The sequence below is a fragment of the Centruroides sculpturatus genome, unplaced genomic scaffold, assembly GCF_000671375.1.
Source record: "Centruroides sculpturatus isolate CEXI.00-Female unplaced genomic scaffold, Cexi_2.0 scaffold1716, whole genome shotgun sequence".
NCBI classification, from domain to species: Eukaryota; Metazoa; Arthropoda; class Arachnida; order Scorpiones; family Buthidae; genus Centruroides; species Centruroides sculpturatus.
The window spans coordinates 82,168-99,274 of record NW_019385870.1 but is presented as its reverse complement, the minus strand read 5'-3'; the positions used below and the strand labels follow the sequence as shown (position 1 = coordinate 99,274).

Here is a 17,107-nt window from a genome sequence, read left to right as displayed (position 1 = left end):
AAATTACATAATTTTTTTAAAATTAAAATGTAATTAAAAGTTGTAGCCCGGTATTGTCACAATAATATATATTCAAATTTTATTCTTCGAATATAATTAATGCCTTTATATTATAGATATAAACTAAATTGTAATATTAATCTGATAATTAGAAATTATTTTTTATCAAATTAGTGACTCGTAAAACGTAAAAGAGAATATTTAAAAGAGAAAAAAAAAATTAAATTTTTTGTACTCGAATGATCGAGAAAAATGGGTTTTATACATCAACATCATAATGAGTTTTAATTAAATATATGTGATAACAAAACGATAACGCAACAAGAATAGAAAAAAAAAAAGAGAGAGATCTGCTTGAAATTTTGTTTAATTAGAACTTTTTCGCTTATTATCGTAATTTTATATGACTACGTCTGGCGTTTAAGTGTCTGCAAAATAGAATTATTATTATTTTTTTTTTTTTCTAATTTAGAATGCAAACTGATGTACTGGACATTGGAATCCGTAGTTTTCCAGGATGTAAAGCTTGGAAACAAATAATTACATTAATAAATTTTTATTTAATTATTTAATCTTTTGGGTTTTTTCAAGGCAGAGAAGAAATTTTAAGATAGATAAAGGATTCCGTGATCGAAGGTATAAATTTATATTTTTCGATTATAATTTTGGGAATTTTTTACTCGATTTCAATGAGGAGAAAATGCCCTGTTTGCCTCCGTCTGTGCACGCCCTTAGTACAGGAATTTATTTCTAAAACTATGTATGAATATCCTTAAAGCGTAAAAATATTTAAAATGGACGAATTTAAGTTAATACCTATTATTTTCTGATTGAAAAGAATGTTAATTTTGTTTATGTAACATTATATTTTGAATTAAAATTTAAATTGATAGTGGAATTTACTAGATAACTGAAAGATAGGATTTAATATTTATGTCTTAATAGAACCTCAATGCGTTTTTAAAGCTTTCCTCAAATACAGTGAAACCTGCTAATGTGACCACTGAAAGAACCAACCCAAAGTGGTCATCTAATAGCACGGGTGTTCGCATTAGCAGGTTATACTGTACTGTACGTGAATGAATGTTATTTTTGCTTCTATGAAGTTTACATTTTAAAATTTGTATATTTACAAAACCTTCGTCTGAGTAGAAACAATTGTACATTTTTTGTTTAACTTCTATTTTAGGTAAGTGAGTAGACACAGGTTCATAAATTAATCTGAAGTTATACTATAATGATTCGAAGATAAAGAATCGCCTTCTATATTATCAAATAAAATTTAAAATATAATAATAGTAATTCTAAATTGTTAACCATTAGCGTAAAAAATCATTTTATAAATTCGTATTTAACTGCATAAAGATTTTATAATACAATATAACGCATCAGTTTACTGTATACTACGTAAATTCATATTCAAGTACACAGTAGACTGTCGATGTAGTGAACTCTCAAGCCATTAACTATATCAAAAGTCCACTATAAAATTTATACTACTACATATTAAAATTACAACATATTTTACAATTATAAAAGTCACATTTTCTCATTTTACTGTAAACTTTAATTCTTTAAATTAAATTTATATAAATTATATTAACTGTAACAAAATTATAATTTTTAACAGGGAATTATAGGAAACATCATATTTGAAAGCTGTTTTAAATATTATTTTAATGATAAAATAGAATTTCATTCGTTCCTTTTAATAGAAGCCATTTATCACTTTTATATTTTACAGAGAATAAATATATATAATTTATGAAATAGAATTTTGAATAAATAATTTTATAAATACTTTTTTTAATATTTAATATTGTTTATATTTATTAGTAAATGTCATTATTATTTATAAATTAATTTCATATATGAATTTTTATTAAATAAACATTTAAAATTGATCGATGATAAAATTCACACGGAAATTAATCTATTTTTAATCTACTTGAAAGTTTAAAAATTTTTGAGAAAATTTTGTATAAATGTTTAATTAATTATCTATAATTACTTTAAAATAAATCATACTTACCATAAAATATACCATAATTTTTATATTGAAACGTCGAGAAATCCAAAAAAAAAATTGGAGTTTATTCCTGTATGTATGGATGTTCCTGTATGCGGGGAGCATAATTTTTTCACTCACTTTAAAGCTTAATAATTCCTATATAATGCATAAAATTTCTGAAATTTTGCAGAGAGATTTGTTTATTAAATTTTCGTGATTAAATGTCAAGGGGGTGGGGTGATAGAGGGTTGGAGTGGGGTCGGTCTTAATGAAGATTTTGCTCATTATAAGCATTTACAATTTTTATTATAATAAATATATAATAAATATTTTATAAAAAGTCATCTCTACCCTAAAAATTAAGCTTTATATCATTTGATGATAATAATATAAAACGTTTTTTTTTTTAGTAAAATATCGTAACAAATGGCAACACGTACAATTTTAACTCTTTCCGGGAAAGTTACGCAACTCGTTAATGGAATTTTTGTTTTTTTAATAACCGAAATTCTATTTTATCGATGACCAAACTAGGCTGTATATTATTACGAAACACTGAGTTTTAATTCGATTTACTGTATTCACAATGAGTTATTTTTATCAATTTTGTAATACCGAAAACAATTTTAAAATAATTCTATAACTCGAGTAATTTAACAAGTTATATAATTAAATAGAAAATAATATAAGAGCTGAAAGATAAATACTAATCATAGGGATGATGTGTGTCTATCAGAAAATAATCTAAAATTTGACTAACATTTTTTTATAATATAGTACAATCTAGCTATTAACAAACTTTTATTTCTTTTTATTGATTTTAATTAGGTTTTTTTTTTAATGTAGGAGTGCTTTATTTTGCTCATTGAGCATTGTCACATATCTTTTGAATAAAGAATAATCTAATAATATATTCAATAGCTCAAATACAGTAAAACCTGTCTAAAACGGAAACCTACCTAAACGGGAAAAATCTCAGGAACACGGAGATCTTTTATACAGTTTTCTAAAATAATAAATTTATGTACAAGGATAAAATATATTTAAAAATGATACAAATTGAAGACTAAACATAAATAAAATTTGCTGTTTTCTTAAATCTTTCAGATTTGACCTTTCCTTTGATGCTCTTCCCTGCCTACAATTACGTAAATTAATTTACGTATTAATTTTAAAAAGTCTCAAAGGAAAGGTCGAATCTGTCAGTGTTAATTGTGTCCCTTGCTTGGAAAGGATTTAAGGAAACAGCAAATTTTATTTGCTTTCGGTCTTCAATTTGTATTAATTATTTATAATAATAATAATAATATTTTAAAAATTTACAATAATAATTTTAAATGCTTTTTATAAAAAAAAATTAATATTTTAATAATTAATGATCTTATTGAATGAATTTAATTTAATTTTTATAAAAATTCTTTATGAGTTATGATTTAAATTAAAATATTTATTAAATAACTTATACATTTAACTTTTAATAATTAAAAAAATAAGCAATAATTATTAAAATTTCATAATTAATTAGCGGTCGTATTTAATTAAATTTATTCTCAGCGCATATTAATTTTAATTAGTAGCTACACAATGAAAATAATTAGTAGCTACACAATGAAAATGTATTTTATAAAATAAGAATATTGTATAATGAATGGCACACGGGGCACTTACATCTTACACCCTCGATCGTGGGGTTCTTTGATTCAATACTGTATTCTATAATTTAATTGCAAAAAAATTTCCAAAAGAACCCAGCAACGAGTTGCTTAACTTTCCCGGCAACGTTTAAAATTTTAATACTGTAGTGGCTTGCCCCTGTACATCATACTTTCCCGTCATCAATGGAGTCACGCTAGTCATCTATCTAGCTCCATTCAGGGGGAAATATTTGAATTGAAATAACGTGACTTCTGGCTTGTATCGGAAGTTTGTATTGGGTAATCAGGGCCAGCTGCCCCTAATATTTTTATAACCTGTATTCAATTTCATTTATCTAACACCGTTCTCGAGATTAAGAAAAGACAGACGGACGACAGTGGGAATTTATAGGTCTACAATTTTTTCAAACTGTAGTCTAATAACGAGTAAAATCGTCATTAAATCCGATCCTACTGGAGATACACACGACCCCCATTACCTCACCACTCCTCAAGATTTAACCACCAAAATTTAATAGCATCAATCCTTCTAATAAACAAACCTTCCTGCAAAATTTCAGAAATTTTTGACAAAAAATACAGGAGTTATTAAGCTTCAAACAGGATGAACAAAATCGTGCCACCCCATACATACGTACGTTTTTTTCCCCATTTCTTCATGTTTCAAGGTCTCCCGAGTACAAAACATATAAAAATCTTGGGAAGTCATTTTTTGACCGATCGCCACACTTTCCCTTTGTTATATACTATAAAACAGAGCCGATAAAGTAAAAATTACATAATAATTTTTTGCCAACAAACATGCTCGGAGCCCAAGGCAGTTTGCTTCTTTTGCCTCCCTCTAGGTATCTCTATTATTAGCAATAAGCTAAACATATTCCTAAGATTATTACAACGAGAAGCACTTCAAATATACTTTATCTGTTTAGATCTTAAACTTGTGGAGATAAAACAGTTTCCTTAATTAATGCTCTCTGATGTGTATATGTTTTGAGTATTATAATCAAGCGGATGTATTTCGTACCGTTATTACTTTGTTTGTAAACAACCACAGTGATTAAATAGATATAATGGCGGCCATCTGAAACGGAAATTACATCTTCCGATTAATTTATTCCATTGAATAAACTTCAATTCATTGAAAACAGATAAGTTTCTAATCGGGGAGTTTATAGAATTTATAATTTATAGTTTAAATATTAATTTATATGCTTATTGGATTTTATTGGGTTAACCATTGTTCATATACTTCATTATTTTATTACTTCATTGTTCGAATTTCTAATTCAAAATCTTGTAAATATCCAGTATATCTCGCAGTGCAGTCCCAGGAATAAATTACTGTATATCAGCTTTGAATGAAGTTTATTCGATGAAATAAGACAACCACAGAGTGAAGCTTTCATTACATTGACTAAAAGTTACATCTATAAAAATCCTGTTGCTGGACTTTCCCGGTATTCTTTATTTGTTTTTATCCCTAATAATTTCTACCTTTACCTAGTCTTCAGATTGGTTCGGGAAATATTAAGGGAGTTGGGCCATTGGGCCATATCTCCCGAACCAATAGTTCAATTTTCCTGAAAATTTGAAAAAGTATTTCTCCTTAATACATAAACATCCCTGCAAAGTTCCAGAAATTTTTGACGAGAAGCACAGGAATTATTAAGCTTCAAAACTAGGTGGAAAAAAATCGTGCCCCACACATACATACAGAAAAAAAAAACTCAATTATTTTATATTTCTGGACGTTTCAAGGACCTCCGAGTCAAAAAATGTAAAAGTCTTTTTGACCATTGTCATACTTTCCCTCTGTTTATAATCATTTTTCTCATTTTCGAAGTCATTAATTATAAAGAAAAGAGTAAGTAGATTATTTTTGATATCAAAAATCTCAAAAAAAGTTACTTTTTGTTTTAATTTCGAGATACGAATAAATAAAATATTTCTCGTTTCGTGTCTCCAGATACAAATTAAAATTTAATTCTTCAGTAATTAATTAATTCTTCCTGTTTGAAAATAAAAATAAAAATATGTTTCTGCGAGGTAAATTTTGTTTTTCTGCTTCAATACGTTTCACTTTTAAAAAGAATTTTTGAGTTTCTTCTTCTTTTTTTAATCTTTGTTATTTTCATTAAATCTATTTTTCTATTCTTTAAACTGAAATATAATTTCGTTTTGATCTCTATTTTTCCAATTGTCCTCGAAATAAATTGAAAAACTTTAAAGAAATGTTGCCATAAATGGAAGCTGTTTAAATAATAAACTTATCATGAATTTACGCACAAAAACAATCATTAAAATTTAATTTACTTATAACTTAAATTATATCTTACATAAACGAAACATAATTTAATACATTAAATAAAATTAATAATTATCTTTAAACATGAAATTCCACTTCTAAGTTAATATTATTAACTTAGAAATGGAATCACATAAAGTTACGTTACTATATCATTGCGCTTAATTAACGGGTTTCACCTGTTTGCTAAACATGTGAACATTGTTTAGGAACACACTACTGACTGTGAGAAACTTTACTTTTATGTTTCTAATTGCTAAAAAAAAAAAAAAAAATAATTTATAAATGAGATATATACAATTATTCAGGTTTGTATTTAAATATAAGATATAGCAAAAATTAATATTTTATCTGTTTAATTTATTTATATTTATTATTATTATTAAAGTAATATATTCACTTTCCTCTAATAGTATAGAACATTTTGATAATTGTGTAAGTCTCCCAACGTGATCCATAAAAGTTTGAAAGGGGGTCGATGAGCAAATTAGATGCATATTGTACTATACGTAATATTTTAATATTTATTTATTTGAGATACAGGTGATGTCTCGAGGACAATATTAGCCACCCCTGTACGACAAAGAATCAACAAACCCACTAAAATATACAATAAAAATGTGTATTGTTTAATTACTTAGTGTGTATATAGTCCCTGAATCGCTCAGTTAACTCCTTGGCTTCTAAGGGAGTCCGCTGAGGGGGTAAACGGGGACTTCCCTCTCACAGGGATCGAGTTAAATTTCCACAAATTATTTACTAACTCTGCCACACGATATATTTACACAGAAAAAATTACAAAATATCGAGTGAACATCAATTTGTTTCTGTAACATAATATCTTTATCCACCCCTGTCTTCTATTGTGAAACGTATTAAATATATTAACAATTAAATTATTATATTATAATGAATATAATTTTTATTTTGTAAATCATTATTACTGTCTCTGTTTACAGGAAACAAATTCTAAATAAGAAAATTAAAAAAAAAAACATCAACTTGTAATTTAGCTTTCTCTCTAGTTTTGTTTATTTTATTCATAAATTAAAATTCATTTTTCTGTATTAGGGCTTCAGATTTTAATTTTTAATGAAAGAAAGATTTACTATTAATCGATTTATTTAAAGATTTTTACCGATAAGAAAACAAATTTACTCGCAATTAATCTGATAAAGTCAAGGGAAATTTGATGAAACGAAACAGTTTGAGATGGGTGATTAGCAAAAACTAACTTTATCGACGTCGATTCTTATCAGATATCGTTACATTTTAATTTATAAAAATGAATAATTAGCATTAATTATGTACTTAATCCATTGTTTTATTATTTTAAAACAGTATAGTAAATACTCTACAGTATTACTGGGATTGGAATTTTTGAGGAAGTGACATTTTGCTATTTTTCTAAAATGTAATAAATTAAATATTTGCTAATTATTTCAGCTAATTATTTCAACATTTTTGTATCGTCACTAAACGAAAATAAATGGGTGAAAAAATTAAATTCAATGTCACTTTCCCAACAGAAAACAATGCGTGTATTTTTTNAAATTACATAATTTTTTTAAAATTAAAATGTAATTAAAAGTTGTAGCCCGGTATTGTCACAATAATATATATTCAAATTTTATTCTTCGAATATAATTAATGCCTTTATATTATAGATATAAACTAAATTGTAATATTAATCTGATAATTAGAAATTATTTTTTATCAAATTAGTGACTCGTAAAACGTAAAAGAGAATATTTAAAAGAGAAAAAAAAAATTAAATTTTTTGTACTCGAATGATCGAGAAAAATGGGTTTTATACATCAACATCATAATGAGTTTTAATTAAATATATGTGATAACAAAACGATAACGCAACAAGAATAGAAAAAAAAAAAGAGAGAGATCTGCTTGAAATTTTGTTTAATTAGAACTTTTTCGCTTATTATCGTAATTTTATATGACTACGTCTGGCGTTTAAGTGTCTGCAAAATAGAATTATTATTATTTTTTTTTTTTTCTAATTTAGAATGCAAACTGATGTACTGGACATTGGAATCCGTAGTTTTCCAGGATGTAAAGCTTGGAAACAAATAATTACATTAATAAATTTTTATTTAATTATTTAATCTTTTGGGTTTTTTCAAGGCAGAGAAGAAATTTTAAGATAGATAAAGGATTCCGTGATCGAAGGTATAAATTTATATTTTTCGATTATAATTTTGGGAATTTTTTACTCGATTTCAATGAGGAGAAAATGCCCTGTTTGCCTCCGTCTGTGCACGCCCTTAGTACAGGAATTTATTTCTAAAACTATGTATGAATATCCTTAAAGCGTAAAAATATTTAAAATGGACGAATTTAAGTTAATACCTATTATTTTCTGATTGAAAAGAATGTTAATTTTGTTTATGTAACATTATATTTTGAATTAAAATTTAAATTGATAGTGGAATTTACTAGATAACTGAAAGATAGGATTTAATATTTATGTCTTAATAGAACCTCAATGCGTTTTTAAAGCTTTCCTCAAATACAGTGAAACCTGCTAATGTGACCACTGAAAGAACCAACCCAAAGTGGTCATCTAATAGCACGGGTGTTCGCATTAGCAGGTTATACTGTACTGTACGTGAATGAATGTTATTTTTGCTTCTATGAAGTTTACATTTTAAAATTTGTATATTTACAAAACCTTCGTCTGAGTAGAAACAATTGTACATTTTTTGTTTAACTTCTATTTTAGGTAAGTGAGTAGACACAGGTTCATAAATTAATCTGAAGTTATACTATAATGATTCGAAGATAAAGAATCGCCTTCTATATTATCAAATAAAATTTAAAATATAATAATAGTAATTCTAAATTGTTAACCATTAGCGTAAAAAATCATTTTATAAATTCGTATTTAACTGCATAAAGATTTTATAATACAATATAACGCATCAGTTTACTGTATACTACGTAAATTCATATTCAAGTACACAGTAGACTGTCGATGTAGTGAACTCTCAAGCCATTAACTATATCAAAAGTCCACTATAAAATTTATACTACTACATATTAAAATTACAACATATTTTACAATTATAAAAGTCACATTTTCTCATTTTACTGTAAACTTTAATTCTTTAAATTAAATTTATATAAATTATATTAACTGTAACAAAATTATAATTTTTAACAGGGAATTATAGGAAACATCATATTTGAAAGCTGTTTTAAATATTATTTTAATGATAAAATAGAATTTCATTCGTTCCTTTTAATAGAAGCCATTTATCACTTTTATATTTTACAGAGAATAAATATATATAATTTATGAAATAGAATTTTGAATAAATAATTTTATAAATACTTTTTTTAATATTTAATATTGTTTATATTTATTAGTAAATGTCATTATTATTTATAAATTAATTTCATATATGAATTTTTATTAAATAAACATTTAAAATTGATCGATGATAAAATTCACACGGAAATTAATCTATTTTTAATCTACTTGAAAGTTTAAAAATTTTTGAGAAAATTTTGTATAAATGTTTAATTAATTATCTATAATTACTTTAAAATAAATCATACTTACCATAAAATATACCATAATTTTTATATTGAAACGTCGAGAAATCCAAAAAAAAAATTGGAGTTTATTCCTGTATGTATGGATGTTCCTGTATGCGGGGAGCATAATTTTTTCACTCACTTTAAAGCTTAATAATTCCTATATAATGCATAAAATTTCTGAAATTTTGCAGAGAGATTTGTTTATTAAATTTTCGTGATTAAATGTCAAGGGGGTGGGGTGATAGAGGGTTGGAGTGGGGTCGGTCTTAATGAAGATTTTGCTCATTATAAGCATTTACAATTTTTATTATAATAAATATATAATAAATATTTTATAAAAAGTCATCTCTACCCTAAAAATTAAGCTTTATATCATTTGATGATAATAATATAAAACGTTTTTTTTTTTAGTAAAATATCGTAACAAATGGCAACACGTACAATTTTAACTCTTTCCGGGAAAGTTACGCAACTCGTTAATGGAATTTTTGTTTTTTTAATAACCGAAATTCTATTTTATCGATGACCAAACTAGGCTGTATATTATTACGAAACACTGAGTTTTAATTCGATTTACTGTATTCACAATGAGTTATTTTTATCAATTTTGTAATACCGAAAACAATTTTAAAATAATTCTATAACTCGAGTAATTTAACAAGTTATATAATTAAATAGAAAATAATATAAGAGCTGAAAGATAAATACTAATCATAGGGATGATGTGTGTCTATCAGAAAATAATCTAAAATTTGACTAACATTTTTTTTATAATATAGTACAATCTAGCTATTAACAAACTTTTATTTATTTTTATTGATTTTAATTAGGATTTTTTAATGTGGGGTGCTTTATTTTGCTCATTGAGCATCGTCACATATCTTTTGAATAAAGAATAATCTAATAATATATTCAATAGTTCAAATACAGTAAAACCTGTCTAAAACGGAAACCTACCTAAACGGGAAAAATCTCAGGAACACGGAGATCTTTTATACAGTTTTCTAAAATAATAAATTTATGTACAAGGATAAAATATATTTAAAAATGATACAAATTGAAGACTAAACATAAATAAAATTTGCTGTTTTCTTAAATCTTTCAGATTTGACCTTTCCTTTGATGCTCTTCCCTGCCTACAATTACGTAAATTAATTTACGTATTAATTTTAAAAAGTCTCAAAGGAAAGGTCGAATCTGTCAGTGTTAATTGTGTCCCTTGCTTGGAAAGGATTTAAGGAAACAGCAAATTTTATTTGCTTTCGGTCTTCAATTTGTATTAATTATTTATAATAATAATAATAATATTTTAAAAATTTACAATAATAATTTTAAATGCTTTTTATAAAAAAAATTAATATTTTAATAATTAATGATCTTATTGAATGAATTTAATTTAATTTTTATAAAAATTCTTTATGAGTTATGATTTAAATTAAAATATTTATTAAATAACTTATACATTTAACTTTTAATAATTAAAAAAATAAGCAATAATTATTAAAATTTCATAATTAATTAGCGGTCGTATTTAATTAAATTTATTCTCAGCGCATATTAATTTTAATTAGTAGCTACACAATGAAAATAATTAGTAGCTACACAATGAAAATGTATTTTATAAAATAAGAATATTGTATAATGAATGGCACACGGGGCACTTACATCTTACACCCTCGATCGTGGGGTTCTTTGATTCAATACTGTATTCTATAATTTAATTGCAAAAAAATTTCCAAAAGAACCCAGCAACGAGTTGCTTAACTTTCCCGGCAACGTTTAAAATTTTAATACTGTAGTGGCTTGCCCCTGTACATCATACTTTCCCGTCATCAATGGAGTCACGCTAGTCATCTATCTAGCTCCATTCAGGGGGAAATATTTGAATTGAAATAACGTGACTTCTGGCTTGTATCGGAAGTTTGTATTGGGTAATCAGGGCCAGCTGCCCCTAATATTTTTATAACCTGTATTCAATTTCATTTATCTAACACCGTTCTCGAGATTAAGAAAAGACAGACGGACGACAGTGGGAATTTATAGGTCTACAATTTTTTCAAACTGTAGTCTAATAACGAGTAAAATCGTCATTAAATCCGATCCTACTGGAGATACACACGACCCCCATTACCTCACCACTCCTCAAGATTTAACCACCAAAATTTAATAGCATCAATCCTTCTAATAAACAAACCTTCCTGCAAAATTTCAGAAATTTTTGACAAGAAATACAGGAGTTATTAAGCTTCAAACAGGATGAACAAAATCGTGCCACCCCATACATACGTACGTTTTTTTCCCCATTTCTTCATGGTTCAAGGTCTCCCGAGTACAAAACATATAAAAATCTTGGGAAGTCATTTTTTGACCGATCGCCACACTTTCCCTTTGTTATATACTATAAAACAGAGCCGATAAAGTAAAAATTACATAATAATTTTTTGCCAACAAACATGCTCGGGGCCCAAGGCAGTTTGCTTCTTTTGCCTCCCTCTAGGTATCTCTATTATTAGCAATAAGCTAAACATATTCCTAAGATTATTACAACGAGAAGCACTTCAAATATACTTTATCTGTTTAGATCTTAAACTTGTGGAGATAAAACAGTTTCCTTAATTAATGCTCTCTGATGTGTATATGTTTTGAGTATTATAATCAAGCGGATGTATTTCGTACCGTTATTACTTTGTTTGTAAACAACCACAGTGATTAAATAGATATAATGGCGGCCATCTGAAACGGAAATTACATCTTCCGATTAATTTATTCCATTGAATAAACTTCAATTCATTGAAAACAGATAAGTTTCTAATCGGGGAGTTTATAGAATTTATAATTTATAGTTTAAATATTAATTTATATGCTTATTGGATTTTATTGGGTTAACCATTGTTCATATACTTCATTATTTTATTACTTCATTGTTCGAATTTCTAATTCAAAATCTTGTAAATATCCAGTATATCTCGCAGTGCAGTCCCAGGAATAAATTACTGTATATCAGCTTTGAATGAAGTTTATTCGATGAAATAAGACAACCACAGAGTGAAGCTTTCATTACATTGACTAAAAGTTACATCTATAAAAATCCTGTTGCTGGACTTTCCCGGTATTCTTTATTTGTTTTTATCCCTAATAATTTCTACCTTTACCTAGTCTTCAGATTGGTTCGGGAAATATTAAGGGAGTTGGGCCATTGGGCCATATCTCCCGAACCAATAGTTCAATTTTCCTGAAAATTTGAAAAAGTATTTCTCCTTAATACATAAACATCCCTGCAAAGTTCCAGAAATTTTTGACGAGAAGCACAGGAATTATTAAGCTTCAAAACTAGGTGGAAAAAAATCGTGCCCCACACATACATACAGAAAAAAAAAAACTCAATTCTTTTATATTTCTGGACGTTTCAAGGACCTCCGAGTCAAAAAATGTAAAAGTCTTTTTGACCATTGTCATACTTTCCCTCTGTTTATAATCATTTTTCTCATTTTCGAAGTCATTAATTATAAAGAAAAGAGTAAGTAGATTATTTTTGATATCAAAAATCTCAAAAAAAGTTACTTTTTGTTTTAATTTCGAGATACGAATAAATAAAATATTTCTCGTTTCGTGTCTCCAGATACAAATTAAAATTTAATTCTTCAGTAATTAATTAATTCTTCCTGTTTGAAAATAAAAATAAAAATATGTTTCTGCGAGGTAAATTTTGTTTTTCTGCTTCAATACGTTTCACTTTTAAAAAGAATTTTTGAGTTTCTTCTTCTTTTTTTAATCTTTGTTATTTTCATTAAATCTATTTTTCTATTCTTTAAACTGAAATATAATTTCGTTTTGATCTCTATTTTTCCAATTGTCCTCGAAATAAATTGAAAAACTTTAAAGAAATGTTGCCATAAATGGAAGCTGTTTAAATAATAAACTTATCATGAATTTACGCACAAAAACAATCATTAAAATTTAATTTACTTATAACTTAAATTATATCTTACATAAACGAAACAAATGTATTTTATAAAATAAGAATATTGTATAATGAATGGCACACGGGGCACTTACATCTTACACCCTCGATCGTGGGGTTCTTTGATTCAATACTGTATTCTATAATTTAATTGCAAAAAAATTTCCAAAAGAACCCAGCAACGAGTTGCTTAACTTTCCCGGCAACGTTTAAAATTTTAATACTGTAGTGGCTTGCCCCTGTACATCATACTTTCCCGTCATCAATGGAGTCACGCTAGTCATCTATCTAGCTCCATNATATATATATATATATATTAGTTAAAAATTCTTACGAAAAAGATGAATGATTTCTGTTAGAGAGTTCACACTATTATATTTTCATTAGGTCCAGATTATAGGGCCCAGATGGAAGGGAAGAGCATGAGTATTTGATACACACAACGACTCCTAAAATACAATCTTTTACCTAAAACTATTAATAAGTGATAAAACATTTCCTACATTTGTTTTCTTTATTCGTTTTTATGGCTTTTGGAGAAGAGTGAGACTTACATTTCCAATTAACTAGGCTATATTTCGTCTCTTTCATAATGTCTCGATCTATTTAAAGCTATACAAAACTATAACGGCAAATCAATTCTTTACAGTAATTCTCGTGTAATTTTAACCAGTTTTTTTTCAATATATTCTTTAATATTCATGATTTTATTTTGAGTGGCTTTTTGTATAAAAGTTTTACAAAATTTTGTAAAGTCTAAATAAATATCTACCTTTGGAATTAACAAACAAGTACATATTGGTATCCTATATTGAATTACACTTCGAATGATTGATTTGGAATCAGAGAATGTGAGGAATTTATGAATGTAAAATGAATATAATTTTTATTTTGTAAATCATTATTACTGTCTCTGTTTACAGGAAACAAATTCTAAATAAGAAAATTAAAAAAAAAAACATCAACTTGTAATTTAGCTTTCTCTCTAGTTTTGTTTATTTTATTCATAAATTAAAATTCATTTTTCTGTATTAGGGCTTCAGATTTTAATTTTTAATGAAAGAAAGATTTACTATTAATCGATTTATTTAAAGATTTTTACCGATAAGAAAACAAATTTACTCGCAATTAATCTGATAAAGTCAAGGGAAATTTGATGAAACGAAACAGTTTGAGATGGGTGATTAGCAAAAACTAACTTTATCGACGTCGATTCTTATCAGATATCGTTACATTTTAATTTATAAAAATGAATAATTAGCATTAATTATGTACTTAATCCATTGTTTTATTATTTTAAAACAGTATAGTAAATACTCTACAGTATTACTGGGATTGGAATTTTTGAGGAAGTGACATTTTGCTATTTTTCTAAAATGTAATAAATTAAATATTTGCTAATTATTTCAGCTAATTATTTCAACATTTTTGTATCGTCACTAAACGAAAATAAATGGGTGAAAAAATTAAATTCAATGTCACTTTCCCAACAGAAAACAATGCGTGTATTTTTTTTTCTTGTTTAATTCCGTTGCATCCTGTCTGAACGTAAACAAATTATACGCATCCTTAATTATTACGAACGATAAAAATTTTTCAAACTTCTAAAATTAAAAAATAATAACGTAATAAAGAGAATATTCACCTTAGGAATGGGAAGTTTTCATTACCAGTGTATTAGGCTTTGTTCCCTCCACGATGTTCTCTTTCCTATCATTTCGTACTGAGTAAAACGACTACTTCGAGATATATTAGCCATTTCCTAGTCAAGTTACTAGATTATAACTTAGTGACTTGTGTGTTCATCTCGTTTCCCGACACTTTTAATGGATGATTTTCCCAGGATCCGATCGTAGACGTCATCAATTCATTACTTTGGTTTCGGTGAGAGATGACATCGATAATTTTCCGGTCACTGCTTTTTCCCAAGCTGTGCTGAATATATTCTATAAAACGTGTTTATATAATATAAATCCCGAACTAGTTGACAATTTAATATTTTTCGCTAATTTTTTAACTATTATAAACTAATATTAACACGGTTAATTACTGAAAAAACCGTAACTAATTTAATTAATTGAGTGATAAAATTACAACTATAATAAAATTCATTTCTAATGTTGTCTTACTTATTAATTAATTTAAAATTAGTTAGAAAGAGCAATCTATTCTAATTGATTTTATATTAAAATTCCAGCTATCACGAGATATTATGAATTCCTGTGTCGATGTTACGGACAAGCATTGCAAATCAATAGATACCCCTTTTATTGGCTGACTGAACACCAAAGTTTGACGATCGATCAAACACGAAAGTTACTTGTTCACATAGAACTCATTTGAAGCCATTGACCTTTACTGACATTGCCACTATACAGATTAGGTTGATTAAAATTATCTTTTCATTCAAGCGTACGCTGGATATAAAGAACAATCTTCAAAATCCTGAAATATTTATTTCTTAATAATTAAATAATTATACTTTAATTTAGTTTTATTCGCGTGTGTAATCTGCCCAGTCTTTTATGAGAAATTTGTCTCTATTTAGGTGTTACAAACGTGAAGAAAACCCAGAAAACTTCACGTGGACAGGCACGAACCCATTCACTTGGCCACTGATGGGCTCTTTTTATTTTGTATTATTTTTTTTTTTTTTTTCCAGAGTCAGAATATTAATTTATATTACCGAAATTATGGGAAATTTGAATTCTGACTAACAATGACTCGCTTAACGACTGTTTATCATAAACTCAATTAGGTCTTCAATGTTATAAAATTAAGTTAACGGGTTTTATATATATTGGTTTTAAGATTTTTGCACCAGTCTTATATACTGTATATAGTTTTATAGCATAACATTATGAGAATATATTTTTAATTATTTACGCCCTGCTGGCATTGAGGGCCTTTTTTAGGGCCCATTATGGGTTACGCCAGTTCTAAAATAGGATAGCCAAAGTTCTGAAGGACGGAGCCCGACTTAACCGGGAAAAGATCACCCCTGAAAATATCTAATTTTTCGAATGCCCGGATTCGAACTCGGATCCCCAGGCGGTAGGCCGACATCTATACATTACAATAATTTAATCTTATTACTGGCCCACCAGTGGCCAAGCGGTTCCGTTCTCTGAACACTGGGGGTTCGCACCTCGCCAGGACGGGCTGGCCACGTGGGGTTTTCTCCACGTCTATAACGCCTCAATAGGAGCCAGTTACCCTTAAAAAGACCTCCCGGAAGGCATTCCCCTAGGCAGATCGCCTAAGTGTTACGTTGCTGTAACTTAACTGAACAAAAAAACTTAAACATATACTATTCTTCAGAAAAAAAATTCAATAAATGCTTTAAAATTGAAATTTGCTCTTTACTTATCTTTATACAAAATATTTTTTTTAAATTTAATTTTTCTTATAAAATTGAAATTAATTTCATATTTTCAATCTTGATATTTATTAAACATTTGACAGTTTATAATAAATCTCGTTTATTAAATGCTTTGAATATTATTTTATAAATGAAATAAATAAAAATAAAAATTCAATTTTAAAATATTTTATTAAAGAAGTCATAAGATTGAATATTTCTCGTATGCCCATTAAAAAATAAAAAAAAAAAA

The 17,107-nt window shown here is 26.9% G+C and overlaps 1 protein-coding gene across 1 annotated transcript in view; it reads right to left on the bottom strand.

Moving 5' to 3' along the window:
• Nucleotides 1-15,354, bottom strand: part of LOC111642651 (tetraspanin-9-like) — a 19,882-nt gene extending 4,528 nt beyond the window's left edge. Inside the window, exon 1 of the mRNA XM_023389023.1 lies at nt 15,139-15,354. The gene's annotated coding sequence lies outside the window, so the exon portion shown is untranslated. The remainder of the gene's footprint in view (nt 1-15,138) is intronic.
• Between the last annotated feature and the right edge of the window lie 1,753 nt (nt 15,355-17,107).